Genomic DNA, 23,961 nt, shown 5'->3' on the forward strand with positions numbered 1-23,961 from the left:
TCAAAGTACTCATGAACCATAATTTTCACATGTATTCCTCACACATAAACCTACGCCTATTTACCCAATATTTTGTAGGAATTTTCTCATTACTTTCTAGGGACGCATTAATGGATAAGAAATGGGCATGATTGCCGATTATCGGCAATACGGCTATCAGCGTTACTCATAATGTGCTAGACATTTTGCAAACACGACCCTTTCAATATACGGTTACTTTTATGAGGGTTTTGTAGAAAACAAGGTTTTTCAAAATGTCGTACTACATAATGATAGAATAGTAGCAAAGTGGTAAGTTGTCTATAGACACCAATTTTCCTCATCAATCGCAATGTCTTTTCGTCCGACATACCTCAGTGTCTCAAGACGAAAGTCTTCAACCAATGTGTGTTACCAGTGATGACTTACGGCACCGAAACGTGGTCTCTCACTATCGGCCTCATCTCAAAGCTCAAAGTCGCTCAACGAGCTATGGAGAGGGCTATGCTCGGTGTTTCTCTACGTGATCGAATCCGAAACGAGGAGATCCGTAGACGAACCAAAGTGACCGATATAGCCCACCGGATTAGCAAGTTGAAGTGGCAATGGGCAGGCCATATTGCTCGCAGAGCAGATGGCAGATGGGGCCGAAAAGTGCTGGAGTGGAGACCACGGACTAGCAAGCGCAGCGTAGGACGTCCACCAACGAGGTGGACAGACGACCTTATAAAGGTCGCCGGAAGACGCTGGATGCAGGTCGCTTCCAACAGGTATCTGTGGAGATCAAAGGGGGAGGCCTATGTTCAGCAGTGGACGTCCTATGGCTGAGATGATGATGATGATGACCAATTTTCCTCATCAAAAGTACCTACTTATACATTTAATGGTAATGAAATATGTTTAGAATTTGAAATTATAATGAAAATATATGTTATTCGAAATTATTTTGTATTTATCTTGTATTTGTACATGTTTGCTAGTTTAAGAAATAATGAAGCTAAATTAATAAACTGAAATTACTAAATAACAGACTTGTACCAATATTTCTGTAATAATGATCAACAGATCTATAATTAACGAGGAATTTAATAATTAACAAATACCTAGATAAAGCCCGAGGATAATTCAAATTACCTATATCAGAACTACGCTCTGCCCTAATTGTAATAGACAACTGTATTCAAAATTAATACATTAAATGGATCTAGAACAGTGTACCACGCTATTATCAATCACGATATTATCAAAATATAGCCTAAAATTACCAAGTGAAAATAGACAACGATGTTATCTTAAGTTTCCTAAGTCAATCACTACTGAACGGATTTATATAAAGCTTTCGACACACATCACCGTCCCTCATGATCACAAAGGGCTTACCCTTATCCGAGTAAGTGACTAAATTCCCATAGGACGAAGCTGAAACGGTAGGCAGGACCATTTAGACATCAAACAGCGACAAACTTATCAATATTCGTAAACTAATCGGGCTACTTTATAAACTACAAGTCCCAGGGTTATGCGAAACTGATTGGCGTGCCCCAGGGAGCCGCGCTAGGACCACAGCCAACTTCCCCGAATGTACTTTCAAAGTGAATCGGTAATCAGTTCGCCATTAGCGTTAAATTAAATGATATCCTCAGTGGATCGTGATGGGGAATAATTTTATGCTGAATATTAAAGCACAGAAAGTAGGCCATTTGCATATTATAAAAGGACTTTAGTTTATGAAGAAGTGTCTAAAATAATCAGGGTCAAAATCTCTATTAAATTATTAAAGGTATTGGGTACTCTACATTTCAAAGCTGTTTTTTTTTCGATATAAATCAGTTTTCTCATTGCTATAATACTAATAACAATGTATTTTTTTAATATAATTCATGAATGTTAAGAAAATTCAAAGCTTTGCAGAGTTTACACAATTTTGCCTAACTTTAGCAAAATTATAATTGCAGGTATTATTTAACGCTATGAGACTGCACCTGCTTTATAAAACACAATAATATACAACTAGCGTAATATCCTAGGTACTCAGAGAAATGTCATATCTACAACTTTATACTCCTCTTTATACGTACAGCACTCAAAACTGAACCATATCTCAACGAACCAAAGTTCAAATTCAAATAAAAATTCCATTACTACCATATGAAAGTTTCGGGTTAAATTATTATTATGTCAGTTACACGCGTGTGGGTTAAATCATAAGTGACGTGGCAGGATTCGCTATCGTTCTATATAAATGAGAGTATAATATGGAAATATTGTGTGAAATATACCCGGTAGCGGGATAAAAATAGCTTAGCTTGCTTCTCTCCTTATTTTAGAAATAAATCATAATCCAAATGGATTAGCCGAAATGTGAAAGGTTTCTGAGGGTTTTCAGCTTACTAGCATGACTTTGATTTTTTTTTATAATATGCTTACCCAAAATATATTGGTAAAACTCGCGCAATTTTAACATACAAGTTTTTGATTGAATTAATTTTTTAACGCTTCAAAGTTTGAAACTGAATTTAATTTTATGAAGTGTTTGTTAGCTAATTTCGATGCATTTTATTATACAAAATTTCATCACAACTAAAATATTTCATGCTTTTATAGTTTTTTAAGTACAGATAGGAAAATACTCGTATTTAGATGTTATAACATATAATCAGCACATAATGGGAAGAACTACAACAAATAAACACAAAAAAAACTATCAAAACAGATGAAATAATCACAAAATTAAATAAAAAGGCAAGTTACAATTATAACCAAAACTAGGTCAAGTCCATTAAACTGTGGAAACAAAATTAAAACTCTAAAATGAGACCCAGGAACATTGTTGAGGATCTCAGCAAAATTACCTAAGTACGTAGTAATATTGCTACACTTAGCCTGGGCGCAAACTGCAGACTAAACAGTCGGCCGATTGTCGGCCCGTAGGTAGAAATCTATGTTAAACGAAAAAGAAACTAGAATCAAGAAGCATTAAAAAATTCATCCATATCGCTGTCGACTGGGAGCGTGCCCAAGAGGCTGGCAGCATTACCTCGTTGGATCGCCATGCTTATCGTTTGTCCGAGGTAACGGCTAGCCTTTTGGTCACAAGAAGCATCAAAGCGAAAATCTGGAATTTAAAGTATTTAGTTTGTCAGTCTGATACTAAAAAAATACCTGATCATTGTTACGTGTATACTTCCATTCATCTTCATACTGATTTATGAACCCAAATCAACTATCGTCCGACTAAAAGTTTGTAGTGTGCGCGCGATGTTAACTGACTCGTAAACGCCAAGTAGCTCTATTAAAGTTCGTATTCAGTAACGGGTTCAAGGAGATACCTACCATAAAGTAGACTGTTATAGTGTACTAGCTGTTTCTCACAGTTTCTCTCACGTCCCGTACTTCCCATATCCGTATAAAATATAGCCTTGATAAAGTATCATACTAATGGTGTACCTAGTGTTTATTTGCAGATTCCATGGCCCTCTGTAATAGCATGTCGGTTAAATACGAGCTGGTATGATGATAGCCGTCTATATATACGCAGACAGACGTTCAATGTTACAGATGATTGTAGCTCAAAAGTAATAATCAATTGTAATAGACTTGACCTTTTGCTTAACAGTGTTGAGCTAGATAATGTGAAAATGGGCAGCTTACCATATCTCTCAACTCTTTAAAACGAGTTCCAAAGACAGAACCAAACAATCAACATAAAATGACATCCAAGTTTTTCCGCATCGAAACCACATTGTAAGACTTTACCCACACGATTATCCCTTAAACTACAAAAATCCGTTAATTACCAACAGCAACTTCCTTCTCTAACCCATAGTTGGAATAGCTGATCACAGTCATCATCAGACTGGGCAGATTTCGGCCAAGGTGTGCGCACAATAGCTCGTTTGTGACCACAATGGTGGGAGTCTCCCAAGCGGCAAGCTTATAGTGTTTCGCCGAGCACTTTATTGGTTTGTGGTAAAAGGTGCAAGTTGTAGCGTGAAAGGAGAGCGGGGTTTATTGAAACACATTAAAAAATTGTAGATGGAAAAGCTTTTTAAACTAAGGATCTGAACATTAATATTTTCTCTTCGAATTGAAATGACTAAGGATCCTATGCTGACGGCGTAGCTGCAGGTTGACTGTCCATGATTTTGACTCCTTCTTTCTTGCTTTTGTCACTAATACAACCTGGGTGCTAGGCCACTCGATCACTAAAAGATAATGCAATCATAACTATTAATATAAGAAGATGATTGATGATCAGAAGTTGGTGAATAGTTCAAAAGAGTAAAGTCTGGCGCCCTAGAATATCAACGATAAGAGTATACGTTCTGACTTCTTCCTTAAGGCAAAAATTATGAAGAAGCTATTTAGAAGTAAATAAACATCGTCACCTCAGCCAAATAATTTTAGAACAACAAGCCTAATAATGTAAGAAGTTTATCTTTCTATGCCTTGCACCACCAGCTGAACGCTGAGTGGACATATCAGCCGACCTTGCGATGGCACCATCAAGCGTTTAGAAAGGAAGGAACCAACGGACCTTGTTTTGACTGGTCCGTTTCCGAAACGAGGGCATTTTGAAAGTTGAATAACTTCTACTACTTAATTTTATTGTGAACCAATTATTGCTGGATTATATGCGAATAAAAAGTGCGATACAAGATCATTCTGGGACATTTGTATAGCAGAAGATTTTGGTCAATTTCACCAAAAATTGCAATATTATTGATCCAAATTTCTCCAAAAGCTAACTTTCAATGTGGTTCAAGTGGAACACAACAATACCTTGATTATTCAAAAATAAAACAGAATCATGAACAAAAATAAAACAGAATCATGAACAAAAATAAAACATAATCATGAACAAAAATAAAACAGAATCATGAACAAAAATAAAACAGAATTATGAACAAAAATAAAACAGAATCATGAACAAAAATACATTTGGAATTCTCCTTTGAGAAACACACACTTTTTTCTCTTTGAACAGAAAATTATACTATATTATACTCACCTTGTTCGCTGAAAACGCATCTTCGCGAGTTGTTACACGCGTGTTCACGGCGAGCACCGGAGCGTGAAGTGTGAGATCCGCCTTACCTAAATAATGAAAAATGGCCATGAACGATACACTTTCTTTCAGGAAATACATACAAATATTATTAGCATATTTCTTGTAGGTGAGAAATAAGTAAGAAGGTATGTGCCTATTACTTGTTCATATACATAATTATGTAGTTTTTTAAATAAGTATCCATTTTGTTTCATGTAGCTCAACACTCCTCGGCTCTTTGATCCCTTTGCTCACTGAACAAGGTTTGGCAGACCCAAAACGTTGCTTATTATAATATATGAAGTAGGTACCTGTACATAGTCTTCTTATATCAGAGTGTTTAAGACCCTACTGTCACTACCTCTGGGATTTACTTGTTCGCAGAAACTTTGTCTGTTGGTGCCCATCCCACCCAACAAAGCGCCTGTGTGCGCAAACTATGAAGCAACTCTTTTTTATAAGTTTATCAGCCCATGTGTCTTAAACTTCACCTACTCTCGCTGAAAGGTGGTATCAAGTCGCACTCCTGCATGTTTCGCTTTTGCTTTCTAGGAAAACATAATTACCTACACTTGTTAATGTTAATTAATTTAATACTGTCAGACGAGACGGCAAATACTTGACTCTGCAAAATATTATTCCAACGCAAAGAAAGAACCTTTCTAGTCGATGTAGATCTATGTAATATGTACGAGTGTACACCATGGAGAACAAAATGACTAGCGGAGATGTCATACCGCAAAATCTTTTTAAGAAGCTCGCCAAACTGCGGGTGATTGGGGGACTACGAACGCTACTAGCTCCGACCTCTTACTTCTCTTACTCCGACCTCTTCTTTGGAACCCGTCTGTTAATTTAAAACTAAATCTTAAAAAGGAACCCTCGTTAGTCCAATAGTAACTGATCGTTTTGATCACGCCTTCCGTAACTTACTTGACCTACAAAAGGCTCCTGACCTACCTGGCTTATGAAATATCCATTGTTTTCTTCCTCCGTGGTATACACATTCTGAAAGCAATACTCAGACTATTTGTGATGTCTGTCCAATTGAATTTAAAATTACTGTAATGAATATTCATTTGAATATTTGAGATTCCGATTTAATTATACAAACATCTAAGAATAGCGTTGTTATTGCTCAGGAAAAAGAATTGAAAAGATACATTCATAGTTGTACAGTTGAATGACCGCAGACGAGTTTAAGAAAACAGTCATTTAGAATTTTCTAAAACAAAATCTTAATTTTCTTTTTTTAAATAATCGTTTAGGTAAAACATGTTTGCAATAAAATTACTATCATTCTCCTGCCCTTATCCCAATTTTATTTGGGGTCGATTTTATTAAACATTATAGCTGTTATGTAAATATTTTTACAGCACTCGAATTTACATACAAAAATAGGCCTTATTGCCAAATATTTCTTACAGGTGAGCATCACAGCAACCCTGATTCATCGGAACCGCATTTTTGCTAAAAAAGAACCTCAAAACATTTTAAAATAATAGTCGAAACTACATGAAACAGATAATTTATCCAATCAACATTTTATTTGTTCTGAAGCCTCGGCATTCCTAAACAATTTGCGTGTCTTACAAAATGTTAGCAGTAAAAATTCACGTACATTTATCATTCGGATTTCTGCACGAACTGTTAAATAACTAGTGTCTATATATTGTGAAAGAAACTACATTTGTATGTAAATAAAATAAATTACTAGTACATCCATGCTTTGTCTTTCGTCATACCTTGTCTATGGTTGTTTGTGTCGAAAGTATACGTTTACGAATTTAACAAGATTGTCAATAAAAATGGTTAGACTCTGGAAGCCGACCTCCATATACAGTCATGGACACATAATTAAAGACACTGTTGGAATCTTAAATTGCTGCCGCATTTCATCTGTATTTCTTTTTTCTGATTGCTACTGGAACTTTATTTTCTATCTTAAAATATTTAAGAGGGCATTGTGAAATGTTAAAACTAAAGACTATCTTCAGTGATCCTTCGCGACAAGTTTTTTTCGCTTTATCCGAATCTCGAGCGGTATGAACCATAACGTGGCCTGGCCATATAATTAAAGACACTCCATTTGCTCAGAGGAAGAAATGCAAATTATTAATATTATTGATGGTACTTTTCTATAACAACATTCCCTACACTGTAAGTAAGCATACTAATGAGTACTAATATTTGGTTTATTTCCTTTTACCTCAATGACAGCACGACATCCCTAAGCGTGCAAGCGGCCAGTTTTGTTTTAAGTCGCTACGGGAATTTTCTTCCATGCTTCATAAAAATCTGTGTAAAATTGATCAATGTTTCATGTATGACTTATCGCCATTGTGTTTTCTGGCCGATCACCAGTTTTTTTTTCTATTAAATTTGCGATGGGCCAAACCAAAACCGTCATAAGTTGCTCGATCAAAGAGTCCTTTTTACTATTCTTACAGTGTTTTTCAGAACTTTTCTAATTTGGAAAGCGCTAAGGACCGGTAAATTATGCTTAGCATATAACAAAATGCTATTTCTAAAATATTATAGTACTTGAATTCGCCTATTTTTAATAATATCTTTCTAAAAGATCACTACACCAAGTAATGGAGAGAAGCCCCACACTATTACTTTTTCGCCTCCTATGTTTGAGAACTTTCTTAGTGTATTTTGGTTCCATCTCATGTTTTGGAGGCGACTAATTTCGATACATTATTTTAGAATTAATCGTATCCCTTTGTTTAATGAGAAAAAAAAATACATTTTTGAACACTTGTTAACTGCACCTCTCACATTTGATAGAAATAGCCAACTACAGTATGGACACGCGGTGCTTTTCCAAACGTAACATCTTCCGATACCCATGCCTTACAGCTTTTCCCGACCCGGTTGTAGTCTAAAAGTTCTGCAGACACAATTGTCGTCCTGTTAGCATCAGATGACTCCCAAAAAAACCAGTACCGAATCATGTAAATGGTTCACTATTTTATGTAAATGGTTCACACCGCCTTAAAGTCTGTTTGCGGACAAGATTTCCTTGGGGTCGGTTTTGAGTTGTTCTCAAACCATGCCTTTTTTAGTGCCATTGATAAGAAATCTTTAATAATAAATTTATTACCATGTCCTTACTATAGATCAAGTGGTATGAATAAATCCGTATGTCAAAATATAATATTAAAAAGCCTAAAACACTTTACTTACCAGAATTTTTGTTCTAGTCTTATTGATAGGACTAAAATGAAAATTTTTAATGAAATAAACCTAAATTATTACCTAATTCGAGTTTTCATAAGTATTTTACTCACTTCTAAAAGAAAGTATGGCAACTATTTTTATCTTTCGTTTCTTTTCTTAACTGGGCTTTAACTGTCTTTAATTAGCTGACCAGCCAAGTATCAGCTACAAAAGTTAGTGTTCATTTCCCATAGAGCTTTATATCTAAAGTATTAAAGAAAGAAAATATTTTTTGTCCTTAATTTAAAGAACACAAAGTAATGTTTGTTTTAATAATTATTACACTACAGTTTATACCGTGTTTAAGCTCATGTCAGTACCATAACTATTTATTTCACTTCGAGTCGGGGGGTGTCTTTAATTATGTGTCCATGACTGTACATACATAGTTGAGAAAAGGCTAGGTAAATAAATGTGACGTATTCTAATTATCCTTTAATTGACATCTCATTTCATAGTTTGTTTATTGTGATGCTCTTTTAATAAGAACAACTTTTTAATGGACATTAGGGAGCCGAAGACATTCTCTTAAGTTCAATATTGAAGTTTATCTGAACAAGATAATAATACTAGCAGCTTCCGCCAGTGGTTTCTTCTGAACTTACCAGATGAAACGAAGCCTATAGACTTTTTGGATCAGTATGCTCCATTGAAACAATTTTCAAATCGGTCCAGTTCTTGAGATTAGCGCATTTAAAGAAACCTACAAGTAGATGTAGTGTATGTTTGAAAATTAAAACTAAAATAGGAAATAAATGACTGATGATAGCTTGGTAAAGGAAATTCTACAATTATCACATCAACAATATTGACACTATTGCTTTTGTAACTTGACTAATATTGATTCAACAAAGTAACTAAAGCTAAGTTTACGACATTATTTGTTTAGATAACTTGATGTGGAATAGTAAGGTTACGATTCTCATAACATTGTTGCATGTATTTCCGACAGCACTGAAAAAAGTTAAAAATGTCGTGGTGGCCTAGTGATTACCTAAAGAACCAACCTCTCAAGCATGAGTGCGTGGGTACGATACCAAGTCAAGTACCAATGCAGCTTTTCTTTTCTAACGGCCAGTTTCTTCATCAAAAGTAAAAGTTTAAGTAATGTCTAAAGTAAAAGTAACGGTCAAATTCGTTTTTTTATGGCTAAAGTGACAGCAAAACTAATAGAATTGAATTTGACCGTTACTTTTACTTTAGACTACTTTGACTTTTACTTTGGCTTTAACTTTTGATGAAGAAACTGGCTGTAAGTTTGTATGTTATTTACAAGTGTATTAGTGGGCTATTTCTGCGTTCAAGCAAACAAACAAACTCTTCAGCTTTATAATAATACGGTATATACAGATTTGAGGAATGTTTTTCAGCACGCGACTTCACAAAGACATCTCATTATGAACTGCAACTGTTACCCAATGATGAACCCTGAAAGTTTCGAAAAACAAATTGCTATAATCATCTTATATGATGCAAGTTTATAGCTGAAGGATAATAATCATTTAGGTGACTAACAGTACTAATGCCTAGGTCATAAAAATAGCTTGCATCAGATAAGTATATTATTTTATTTATTCCTTTACATCAGGCAACTTTAGTTAAGTATACCTACTTAACTTCTTTTTATATCATATAGCCGATCAGTTTGTTTGCTTGCTTGTTTGAACGCGCTAACCTCAGGAACTACTGGTCCAATTTAAAAATTATCACAGTGTTGAATGGATAGCCGATTTATCGAGAAAAGAGGTTCCCACGGAACAACCATAAAACCGCTGGCGAAAGCCAGTTATTGAAATAATCTTTGAAATTATATCAAAAGCGTAATAGGAAACCATTACCTATGTAATAAAATAAAATGGATACAATTTCTCTTAAACTTCATACGATCTTTTCAGGTGAAAATATTTCTTGCAAGCCAGGTATTTTAGACCTTACTACCATACATTTAAGAACTATATTTCTGTGTGAATATGTGGAAAGTGCTATACTTTTGTCACGTCTCAGTATTGTGTTATAACCCGAAATAAAACATTTATGTTATTACGTGAATGTGCCTCAAAATCAGAACAAAGTGGATTCATACGCCTACTGAAAGATTAAGATATTATTTCTGGTTTACAAGACAGTAAAAGATTTGAAGAAAAAATCTTGTAGGTACCAATATGTTAAGTATTTTTGACAGTTACAGTGATTGTCAAATTTTACGACAAGGCTTTGGTGAAAATTTTCGAGTTGATGTGAGATTTATAGCACCTTTTTGAAATATTGTATAATAACAGGTAAATGCCGGAAAGAAACTCACACTCTTACATTATTGTTTTACAAGTAGGTATAACAATTAGCCCCAAATACACAACCAACTTTTTAAATGACGTCGATTTATTGCAAACAAACTTCTTCCTTGTGCGTTTACTTTCGTAAATGTCATAATCCCGCTCCAGCTATTCATAATGAAACTTTCAACTTCAAATACTATATACATACATTGACCTACCTCAATAAAAAGCCAAGTAAATACCCAACCCACCAGCCTTACAAGAACATTAAAAAAACATTTTAATAACTTCAACATCTGCACCAATACAAATTCTTGTGTTAATATCGCTAATTATTCCGTAAACACTAATTGTTGACCTTGGCTCCTCAATACCGAAGGTCAACAGTAGACCGGTTACTTTTATTGTTTCTCTGAAGGGTCATCCACATTCCTTGCCGTTGATGAGTGGAATATCAGGTAAAAAGGTTCACTTATTTGCATATTTATTTATTTCCGTGCTGATCTGTAGGACAAGGGAGCGTAACTGGTTTTATTATGGGCTTATCAGATGGTGGGTTATTAATAAACTTGGAGCATGTTTACTAAGATGCGTAAAGATATTAATGAAGACATGAATATAAAAAAATGTCTGAAAGCATGACAAGTGTCGCAGAACTATAAGACAATAAAAACCTTACAGTTTTTAATAAGTGGTCGCAATTTTTTTGTTCTTGTGAAGACAAAATGTTTAAAATAATAAAAATCCTTACACTTTGAGTAAAGAGCTCTTCTTATTTCTTCAACTATAGGAATATGTGGGTAGGGGAATAATTACATACGATTAAACTACGAAAGCGAACGTGCTCTGTCATTCATTAACTAGTTCATTAACCGCAGTTTTTGTGAAATATGTAACTATTAATAACTCTGAACATTACTTTCTTTTTCATGATTTTAAGAATGCACCGATCTCCAAGCTATTTATATGCATATCGTTTTATTATTTTAATTTACACACATCGCTAACGTTCTTGACAATATGTCGATTTCCGATCCTATAAATAAAATACACAAAAGATGTATCCAAGTTAAAGTAAAAGCTTAAATATTTCAAGAAACAGACGCACGACAAAACTTCCAAGTGCACACAATACACCCTAATAAAAATGGGAAACACATACCAAGAACAATAGTCCATTCAAATAGGCAAAGTTCAACGTACATACATGACAAGTGGTATTACCCTGGCAATTTCAAGAGGCCCTTATGACTAAATAATTATAGAAGGGAAGGTGCATCTTTATATGGTTAATAGTACGCGAAACAAGAGTGGTGGAGTGACGTGCACATTCACCTGCGCAAGCGACGATTCCGCAGTTGTACCTCGCGAACGCGCCACTAAAGACGCCATCTTTTGAATCGTTGTTTTTTATAATTCGAACTTTTTTTTCTTAAGTGTGTGTGGTCAACGGTGACGGATCTTTTTACGCGTAAGTTTTAATTTTATTTTTAATTTGTTTTTCATTTTTAATTTTAATTTGGAACATTTGTAAGTATTATTGGAATACTTCGAGTAAGATTTAAAAAAGTTCGTTAAAAATAGGTTCGATTTAAAAATAAGTTGAGACAATAATACAAACTTTATTTGTATTTTTTGCTTATTTTTCCGTCTATAGAACTTGCTACAAGTAAGTCCGGTTTCTCACCAAGAATTTTGCACTGAGATGTGAATACCTACTAAATAATAAAATTGTACGCATATATGCGAAGTCTAGATTTTTTGCTGTAATTTGAATCGATGAAACTTAATCACTGTAATGGATAGCGAAAATAGACAAAAACCTGCATTCATTTCAAAATAGATTTTACGAGTTTAACGAGCACATAGAAGAGAAAAAATACATCAGCATTTAAAAAAAAAATTACTACTAAATTGAAAAATACTCTTTGCATATTTTAGTTTCATATTTTGTTCTTTGCGGTATTGTAATTTTGAATGTAGGTATACCAATATTATCAAGCTGATGAATTTGTTTGCTACTGGTCCTAATAGTCCGGTTTGAAATCTTCTTTCAGTGTAAGATAGACCATTTATCGAAGAAGGTTATAGGCTACTTTTTATTCGGTGTATGAAGTAGTTCCCACGGGCCGCGGGTGAAACCGCTGCCAGAAGCTAGTGTACTCATATGAGTACAAAAAGGTCGTGTTAGTGTTATGTCATGGCTAGGAGTCTTAGCTCACACTGAGTGAAAGTGTAATAGTTCTGTCTGAGCAGAAGATGAGAGGAAGTTTGACAAACACTGGATTTCCTTATTACTCTTACGTTTAGCACGTAAGTAATGTTATCTAATGCGTTACGAATTACGACTGTGTGAACTTACTGGTATTTTTGCGCTAAGTTGTTACGTGCAGTTGTCCTAATGTACCTGCAGGCCGTGAGAAATCATTTTGCATCTCTGAAGTTAGCTATTTGCTGCCTCTAGCATAATCCTTAATATACTTTCTGTTGTTTGAATTCAATAGTAGGTAGGTTCGGAGAAGCAAATCTTCTCGCTAAGGCTTGTATGTTCAAATTAGTGATATAGCTTCAAAAATGAAAAGTTATTTACACATATTTTTCTTTGTAAAAATAACATGTAGCTATTCCAGATTATTTACCTACTAAAATAGGTACATTCGATCAACAAATTCCTGCAGTGTTCTTGTAGTTTTAGTGGTGTTCACATGCAAACTATGGTCGGTCTTACTCAAGATAACCAGCTTATTTTACCTTTATAAACCACAACATAATATGAACCCTTTCTTCAAAGTATTTACTATACTTACAATCTAAAGTGTATCTTGAAGATATACACTTTATGGATTATTCCATAACAGTAATGGATAGACTGGCGTATCTAGTGATATAATACTAAGTACCTACATTGTAGTTTATACTTTATAGCAAACACAAGCTGTTTCCCGTGACTTCACTCGCGTTTAATATCATAGGTATGCGAGAGTAACTCTGTCTTTTTCTCACACGTGCACGCCTAGAACTACTGAACCGATTTAAAAGAGATCTGGTAGGTACACGGATAACCTATAGCCTGAGAAAGGACACAGGGTGCTTTTCGCAAGTGCGAGAATAATGGACCCACTGCCGTTCCTTAGTGCACAATGTCTATGAGAATCTGTCATTAAGGAGTGACTTAAGTACCTAATCATTAAATGTCTCTGAGAGCGGGTTTAAGTTCACTCGGGATGCAGTTGGCTGTCTAAAATAATCCAATATCCTCTACAATTTAAAAAAAATACATATACTCGTAATTACATATGTATGTCGATCGTAAAAACTAATTACAGCACATTTTTTTGCGTGATCATAACTGGTTTCTATTTTAGTATTCAAATAGTAGTCTGAGTGCATTATATAAGGTTAGATAGGACACATAACAACATACATATATTCCGTTGAATGGATTTAAGTATTTTGTTGTTTTACAAGTTTATCGAGATATGCAGTCATTTGTTTTATTTTGCATCAATCAAATATTTCATGATAGAATAAATTAAATAAGAACGTCAATTCTGCGATCTTTTTTCCATTACTTGACAAAAGAATATTTAAGAAATGAGTGACTGGACCGACGACGAGTACCTTTAGAAAAAATCCCTTCCTAATTCTTTTACCCAGCCTAATAAGTAATCTTATGTATGCGAATAAAATAAATTTTAACTTCAGAAGTTGTAAGCGAGTTTAAGTTCTTAATCTTACAAACTAATATTTGTGGAAATCAGAATATAGAACTTTTCTAAGTCATACGTATGTACCTACTTTCTACGTTCGTTCTACACACAAAATATTAAGGAAAAAACCTTGAGGAAACCTGGGGGCTGTGGGCAAAACCACCTTAAATTCATTCCATCTCGTTAAGCAACAATCGACAGATTAAGATGAAAATAGACTTTCGTGTAAATACAAAATTATTTTTGCAAATCCATAACTTATTTATATCTTAACAGATGTAGACAGGTTTCAAGCGTGGAGAGAACGTTCTCAAGTTATCCGTTCATTGGCTTATGTACAACTTAAACAGGAAACTAAGTGAGTCTCAACTGTTTCTCATTATGATAGCTTTCTCTTATTTTTTTCTTCAACTTTCAGGATGTCGAAAAGAAATTGAAAGTTTTTGAGAGACATTTCAAAGTTAAATGTTATTGAGTGACATTTGTAAAATGTTTATTTTTTTCTCAAAAATATCATACCTCGCATATAATATGTTTGCCCCTTTGGCATCGTTATTAATATTCAAGTGCTGTTACGCTTGATCTTCAGCTTGTAGGAGTGTATCCAAAATACATCCAAATCCTGTCTGCCGCCTGCAGACTTTTGCTGATTATAAACCCCTCTTGATAGGTGTTTAGTACTGAACTATTATGTCCATTTAATATCATACTATGTTTATTGTTACTTCATGCTATCAACACCCACGTCCCGTCGGAACTACAGTTACCGGCACGGATATTGAGCTCTCGGAGGAAGAGTGGGGATCGCTTTGCGCACCCGTACGCATAAGGCATTAAATCGCTTCTGCGCAGGTGAAGGTCATGGCTCGATATCCGTGCCGATAACTGTACTTCGGGCACCCTGATAAAAGTAGCCTATGGCCTTCGTTAATAACTAGACTATCACACTGAATGAATCAAACAGTAATAATTTGCGTAAGCTTTGCCCAAACTTACATGCAAAATGCTTGTAGTTTCCCAAATGGATCGTCAGTCTTCAAATATCCTACTGACTACTATATACCTACTTAACAAATTGACGAATGTATGTCAAAACATCAGAGTACCTGTTGAAAATGTCTTCGACCTGCATATTCTGAGCATGTGCGTATGTATGAGGTAACGCTGACCATTCACCCGGCAATATTTAGCTAAGTCCAGTGCGTTAAGTAATTCACTTAAACGCAATCGCCTAAGGGAAACATGTGGGAGTCACGTGTGTCACATGTTCTAGAATATTTTAGAATTTGTAGTTGGTTGATGTGGCTTCTGTAAAGAAATATATCTATGACCCTGCCGATTATTAGCTGATTAAAAAATATCCCTATTCATTTTTAACTTAAACTAGATCTCGAACTGATTACAAAGAAAGTATTATTCCTTACCTTAATACATATCATAAAAAATCTTTATTAGTTATGGTCCTCTCTGTAGTGATCGCACGATACCTACTAGGTAGGTACATAGTTTTCCGATGGGAAATTCTTTTGATTGAAATCAAATGCTTAATATTGCCTCATTGTACCGTGAGTAGATGCAAAATCTTTTCGATTTTAAGCAGTTAGTTAATTAATACCAAAACTTTCTAGAAAAAGGCAATATCATGTTAAAACTAAAAAACAGCAATTCTTCTAAGAAATTATTTTAATTTTGGCAAAAAACATGAAAATTAAGCTAACCACTTCGTGGAGCTTTCACAAGCTTTCATATTATTTAAAAGGTCCATCATTATTTTTCTTGGCTGTTAGAAAATCCCTAGAAAATGTTTTGCAAACAAGTTTTCTATTTTAATCAATTTTAGTTTTCGTATAAAATCTAGACATTTAAGCACGATCTTTATTATTGCAAGGTCAAAGTTTCGTCGTTTTCTTAGGTTGTTGACAAGTGGAAAAATAATATAATAAAGCTGTGTTTCTTAGGATAAGCTAAGCTATTTACGGCCAGTTTTTTCATCAAAAGTAAAAGCCAAAGTAATGTCAAAAGTAAAAGTAACGGTCAAATTCGTTTTTTCAAGGCTAAAGTGACAGCAAAACTAATAGAAAAAATTAATTTGACCGTTACTTTTACTTTATGACATTACTTTGGCTTTGACTTTGGCTTTTACTTTTGATGAAGAAATTAGTGAGCAATGATAGTTAAGCTGGTATTACACTTAGTACTGATTGATTGTCAGACTTTTACGATTATGAATACCCGTACTTAAAAGCTGTCAAAGATGCTGAAAGTTAGCATCTTATTTATTTAACGCTTCTTAGCATTAGCATATCTATACTAATTATACGAGTAATAAACAGAAAACATGTTTTGTTTGTCCCCCAAAATGCTCCGAAACTATTGAATCGATTTGACATTTTCTTTCACTGTAGGCAAGCTACACTTTTCCCGAGTAACATAGGCTATATTTTATCAATTTACGTTCAGTAATTTTTAAGGGACGCAGGTGAAACCGCGGAAAAACAGCTGATCTTTTATGAAGACGCTGCCTTATTAATAAAACCAAAGGTGAAGGAAGGGTGCGGTCGTTGACCCCGGATTTTCTTGAGTAGTATATTAATAATGCATTTCCATTTTTAAAACAAGTTTCTTAAAGAGGATTTTTATTTTCATAAAAGGATGGTCAAACAAGTTTGTATACGTTTTTTCATGTTTAATTTATAATAAACGTGAACATTTTCGCTTCTTATTTTTTCCTGTTGATTGGGAATTAAAATAAGATATTTTATACTTTTTTCTGTGCTAGTCTAGCTTTGTCCTTTCCTACTACGTAAATTACTTCAGTTGAACTAAAAAAAAATGTAAATAGGAATTTATTATGTAGGTACTAAAACTGAACTTTTTGTAATCTTCGAAAAATTGGCAGCTTTAATTTATTTCAGGATATTTCCGCTAGTGTAATAGTGATATGAGATGTGTCATAATTGCATATTTATTACATTTCCTCCTCTTATACACAATTAACAAGACTAAAAGCTAATTAATTCCTCTTAATTACTAAAAAAACATTAATTAATTCTACAGTAATAAAAACAAGCGAAAGTCAACTATTCGTAACGAGTCATAAAATGTGATGATTTGATTACGAAGACAAATAAAAATGATTGTACATACATAATATAGGTACAAATATACTTACATATTTGTTATGTATGTAAACTGCTTTGTATGTTGTGTAAGAAAGCAATTACTTCTAATATCCGTTATAATTTGGAATTAAAAGTTATGTCATAGGTAAATATGGCGTCAATTGTCTTACATGTTAATTTTATTAAATAAAATTGAAAAGGTTCCGTAAATAATTTGAGGTATAAACATTTTCAGCCTGTATATTATTCAAGCTGTAACTTTTGGATTAACATAGCAGATGTACTCTGCATTATTTAAAACGTAAATCTTTTTTATACGTAAACATTTTTTATGATCTAGATTCTAGACCTACTTTTGTTACCTTGCCTACCATTTTACATAAAAAAAAATTTCGTGCACAATATTATTGATATCGCGAAGCATATTAAGCAAATTATAGATAATAATATGCGCATAAAATTATTTAATATCGAATTAAAATCAAATAAATCATCAAAAAAGTGAAATCGGTGCTCCGTTTCCTTACTCACAATACGAAACTCTAAAATCGTTCGCGCAAAACGCAAAACTGGCCTACCAAGGTTGATCAGTTCTCAAATTTTATATTTATTTATACATTATATTACCAATACCACGTAATAATTACATAACTCGTGTTTAATTATCAGAACGATGACCATTGGCGTTTTTGTCACGGCTTGTTTTAGCTATTGTCTTACTGGCTGTTTTTTGCGGTTTTGCCTGTGTCCTGTGGGAACTACTTTCCATACCGGGATCGAATATTCGTCGGATTACCCATCGGGCTATGAGAGTGAAGGAATAGTGAGTGAACCTGTGTCTGCGCAAATGCTTGTACACTACAATATGTCATACACAGCTGGCAGATCTACTTACAGTTACCGGCACGGATATTGAGCTCTCGGCGGAAGAGTGGGAATCGCTTTGCGCACCCGTACGCATAAGGCAATAAGGCAGTAAATCGCTTCTGCGCAGGTGAAGGTCAGGGCCCAATATCCGTGCCGACAACTGTATATGAGAACAGTCGCCGCCGTGGCCGATAATACAATTGGCTAAGAGGACATCATCATCATTAAAATATAGCCTAAGTTACGCGGAAAAGAGTGTAGCTTTCCAACAGTGAAAGATTTTATTAATCGGTCCAATAGTTTCGGAGTATTCCGAGTAGAAACAAAAAAATCGATTCCTCTTTATTATCGTATAGACAAAGCGGCCGATGGTGCGTGAATATCGATGGTGTAAAGTCGCAACTCGCAAGTCGGTCAGTGTGCTCGTTACCTTATTATGTAAGCCGTTTTGAATGAACGCGGCTTAATCGTGATTGTAATTATGATCATCTAAGATTAGCAATTGATGGAGAAATGTTGGTTTTGCTTAGCTTTTGTGTTAAGATGGCATTGTTATAAGGATTTAATGGAGTTACTAAGATTTTGAGGCTTTCTCGTTATAATACCTACTTGAGATTATAAATGTTTTGTCCTCGACGTCTTGATTTGAAAATTGTCCTTGGTTACAAAACTTATCCTGTCTTTCTTCATAGTATTTGGCAGATGACAAAAAAAAACTTAAAGATTATGGGTAATTTTCAACCTTCTTCCTAGTTACATACAGCTAGCAGCTGTATAGTCTACCAAACTTGCAAATTATTCCCTCTTAAAATTCTAATGCTCACCAAATCGGTGTATAACCATTGGCCCCATAACGGCACTATCGCCATAAACTTAATGACATCACAACACAAGACTTGAATATAAAGTAGATACGTATTTAAAACTCTTTGCTCACGTGCACAGTGAAGACTAAATAGTTGGCCGACTGTTGCCCCGGTGATTGGAATTTTTTTTTGAAAGAAAATCTATTTATTTATTATTCAACCATTTACCTATTTACAGAAAAAAACACATGACAGAAGGAGTAATAACATAAAATAGTGAATTCATTTAAAGTTTTCAGTCGGACTGATACCAGACATAATATACTTGGTCGTTGTTACGTGTGTATTTTCATTCATCTTCATACTGATTTATGAGCACAAACCAGGGAGTTGTCATAATGCAGGTAGGTCAGACGCCTTCTTGGTCAAATTCGTACGATGGGTATCACCAAAACGATCAGTTACGAGTGAACCAACGAGGATTTCGCGTTCTTTGATACATCTGTCAATGATTTTCGGTATTACAAAAAATGATCGAACCAAACTATCGGCCGACTAAAAGTTGTTAGTGTGCTCGTTCGTACACTGTTTGTAACGTTGCGAGACCGCCATTTGACGCCAACCGTGAAATAATTCGATCAAATGTTTCCTACGTTTCACTATACATTATTTATTAGACAGCGTGACGTGAAAATACATTAACGCACACATGCACACTCATTGTCACTGCATGCAGGTACTGTCGGGAAAATACTTTTTATAATAAGTGGTGTAATTAGCTTTGTTTACTTAGTAGTTAATTTGTTTTATATTGTGAAAATTAGTATAAAAATGCAGACAGAAAGAAACTTGTTGAAGCCGATATTTCTGCTATTATTCTGGGTACAAACAGTTCAATATAATATTCGATTTTCATGTTATCAATATTTTTGGAGAATATATTTATAGTGTGTAATTTTATAGTTTATGTGAACACAAATTTTACAAACGATATTGCATGACGCCAAACTACACAATTCACCTGAATTATGTGGTTGACTGTACCTAGCCGTCTGCGTGCCACGGTGCATGCAGAAAAATTAATTCAGAGCTACTATTTTTATTTGTATGCGAATCTCATCTTTACACTTTTGGAAATAGAGGTCAGTTATTATGTGACAATACTGAGTTTGTACACACAGAGAAACAAGCATCATTAAAGTCGATTTTTCTTTACAACATTATTTCTGTTCATTTACTCATATTCTGTACTGAGTTAAAATATCGAATTACAAAACACGATAGAAGTGGGTAAACAGAAAAATCTTTTATCGACACTGCCAAGAATTTACACAGTAACAACACACTTTATTTGCAAGTATCCTTTAAACACTTAAGTCTGATCACGTCGAACACAAAGACCAAGCTATAAATAGAGGAGTCAAGTTTAAAATAACATTATATTGAGAGGACCCTTCAGATTATTGCTTGGACAAGCTGCCAAGTCTTGGCACAAAGGCACCTTTGAGGCAGCCGCGAAATTTCCTACACAAAGTCTCAGTGTTGTGGAAAATATCGAGCTGTTTTATCGATAAACTGAAACGGCACTTCACTTTGTATCAAGTTATTTTGTTTGTGTAGTAAAATGTGGGAAAGATTGTAAAAGAAAAGTAAATTCAGTTGCATCTACCACAAAATTAACTTTACTTTCATTGTAATACATACTTTTAAATACTATTTATCTCGTTTACATCTTCAGTATATAATATTGTAGAAAGTCATGGATGCAGTTGGATATACACCGAACATACCTGCAGTATTTTCTGTATCCAAAATGTCGACTTAATCACGTCACTTCGAGAGCTTCAGTTTAATTTTTATTAATTTTATGAAGCAGAACTCGCTCTGCGCATTATAAAAGGTCCAAGGTTTTAAGTCACTTAATTATCAGTCGACATTCAAACCTTCGAAAAAGGAATGTACTTTTTTAAAAGACTGGCAACGGTCTTGCGACTTTTTTGGAGATCCTGCTAATATAATAAACAAGAAACCCAAAAGGCTCCAAAACTACTGAACAGATTTGAAGAACTCTCTTTCACTGAAAAAGCTATACTCAGCTATACTCATCCCGACTAACATAGGCTATATTTTATCCCGGCATGGTCAATAAATCCCACGGGACGCGGGCGAAACCCCATTAAAACACTTAGTATTAAAGAACAACATTTTAGAATCATGTGCTTTAATTGCTTTCCAAAATGTAGTAAATGTATTAATTTTCACTAATTTATTCCACTAACAATCAATTATACCTCAATCAGGCTTCATAAATGTATTGGGTTATGCATTATGAATATTGAATGTTCGCTCCGAGGGGTAATGATTTTACGTTCAAATTGAAACATTTGTAGCGAATAATTACAATTTAAAACATTATAAACAAGGCTTTGTGATTTATTTGATGAGGTTTAAATTATTAAGTTACTGTTATTTATTATTATTTTTTGTTAATATAAATATATTAATAATTATAATTAGTTAGGTACAAATTAGTATGGATTATGAAGACCATAGGTATGGTTCTTGTTAGATGACGTCGGATAGATGAGGCATAAAATAAAATAGTGATAAGGGCAGAAAGAAGATCATGTACAGATTTTTTTGGAATGGGTAGTCTCTGGAAATACTATACTAATTCTGAAATAACTGAAGTACCTAATAAATAGCAAGTAGCATTATTATAAAGCGTAATATGGAAGACCATTAAAAGTCAATTAAAAACCAATAAAATTGAAATAAGAAAGAAAAAGAAAGGAATATTAAAATTAAGTTTAAAGGGCAAACATTCTTACACTACTGAATATTTAAAAAGAACCTTTTACCTCAATCAACTGAAAATAATCCTGATCAAGGCTTAATTAAGATCTTAAAACTAATCTATCGTTGTAATTTAAATTAATACTCTGAAGCCTGAAAGATTAATCTGAACGGTTTACTACCAGTAGGTATTGATTTGCCTTAGGTAATAATTTTTATCCGAGTGCTCTTAAAAAAGAATTTTATGTAAATTATATTTTAAATTGGTCTTTTTAACATGGACTGTATGTATGTATAGTGACATATGTACTACGTTAGGGAAAGCAAGTTATAGATTGTAAAAGCTAAATATGTCAGCTAGCTTCTTACTGTTGGATAACATTCTGTCGAGAAAATAGTGGTCTAACTTTTTACCGTTGTATTAAATGACAGACATTTTTAAACTGACAGGGGTGGCATATTTTCTCTATTGCTGAGATCTTGTTAGATTACAGTTTTCTTCAATTTAGAATTTATACTTACAACCCGATTTATCAAGTATGAAAGCTTCACAAAAACTTACATTTGGTTATTTATAGAGAGAAATATAACAACGTGGTATTTATACAATTGTACCTGATTTCTAAACCAGTTTGTCTAGAATAAAGGCCGAGCTTATAACCTAGACAAGAATGTATGATAATGAGCAAAATACAAGTTTAAATAATACGCACCAATCCTGTAAATACAGATAGAAACAAGCTTAAAAGCTTTATCTAAAGGAAACTTAATAAAACAGCAAAAGCTATGTCTAGAAAAATGACTAACTCAGATGCACCGGTCATTGACCTTAATGCAATATTTTCTGTTTATTTGATTCTCGAACAAGGTAACCTGCATGCTTTATTAAGCCGTTGAAGACCATTTTTGAATACAGCCGTCACGAAACATATTGATTTTCTTTTGTCTTTTAAAAATAACTTCAGTGACAGCTCATCCGATAAGTCTTATCAGTAGATGAAATGCCACCCTTTTAAAATTGCAAGGGGTTAGATGGGTTGTCATCTAATTAATAGATAATCATTAATGTGGTCGTTTCCTCCAAATAATTGGGCGAGTAATTACCGCCCATACCATACCATACGAGCGGTTAATAGACTTGTGAGAACAATGCTCCAGCCTGGTTATGTTCGGGTGACCATTTCAAGACATGACTAGCTTAGATAATCTCCTCACTGATTCTATACCTTATCGCTTGTCTTCGCTTGACTGTCACGTCTAGATCTTATCGCTAGACTGTCACGTCACGTACCGTGCTAGGGAAATTCATAAGCAGTACTGAATGCACCTATGTATGTACAGGTAGTACCTATGTATGTATGTATATAATCGTTTACCTACCAGGTCCCAGAATTTCGCCAGGAAGCATCTTATGCAAGATTTAATATGGTAATAGGATATTCCGTTTTCGCACTGGAATGACGTTTTTGGGAGTTATAGGATGCTTGCAGATGCAGCGTTTACGTAAATTGCATGTCATCCGCCGCTCAAATTCACAGAGATTCCAATTCCTTTTCGAGTAAAATCTAAGCTTAGTGGAAAATACCGGCAGCCTAACCCACTAACGTAAGTAGTAAATACACATCAAGCTAAATGACCAATCAAACCGCATCTAAGCATTTTCTCGGAATAAGTGCGGCCGCATACTTCGCGACAACTCGCCAAATTCGGACGACTAGTCGCAGTCTTGCGCAACACGCACTAATTGTATGCTTTCACCTGAATCTTGCGCCAGTCGCGTCATTTTTTGTCGAGGTCGGAGGAATCATGTGGCGCAACGCGCGGTCGCGTGCGAACGCTGCGAATCGCATGTGCGACAAAGTTACGACAATGTGAACCGATCCGAGTGACGTAATATAGCTTTTTATTGTCACTGTATTATGAATGGGTAGTTTTGTGTAGTTTAGCACCGTTTACTAGTATAATGACATTTTATCGTGTAAAAAGTGGGTGCCCACTGCAAATTGTGCAAAGGCCCATTATATTCGTTAAATAGATGTTTTAAAAAAGTCTTAATTAGTTTAGAGAGACTCCTCGTCCACTATAGAGTATTATTAAGAAAGCAATACCTAGACATAATAAAAGTTGTTT

The 23,961-nt window shown here is 34.4% G+C and overlaps 2 protein-coding genes across 2 annotated transcripts in view; both read left to right on the forward strand.

Moving 5' to 3' along the window:
- Positions 1-23,961, forward strand: part of LOC110383435 (putative nuclease HARBI1) — a 244,366-nt gene that overhangs the window by 20,596 nt on the left and 199,809 nt on the right. The window lies entirely within an intron of this gene.
- LOC110381054 (protein obstructor-E) overlaps positions 11,846-23,961 on the forward strand; it is a 48,323-nt gene continuing 36,207 nt past the window's right edge. The window contains exon 1 of the mRNA XM_049842769.2: positions 11,846-12,001. The gene's annotated coding sequence lies outside the window, so the exon portion shown is untranslated. The remainder of the gene's footprint in view (positions 12,002-23,961) is intronic.

Source organism: Helicoverpa armigera, chromosome 5 (assembly GCF_030705265.1).
Source record: "Helicoverpa armigera isolate CAAS_96S chromosome 5, ASM3070526v1, whole genome shotgun sequence".
In the NCBI taxonomy this organism is placed as follows: Eukaryota; Metazoa; Arthropoda; class Insecta; order Lepidoptera; family Noctuidae; genus Helicoverpa; species Helicoverpa armigera.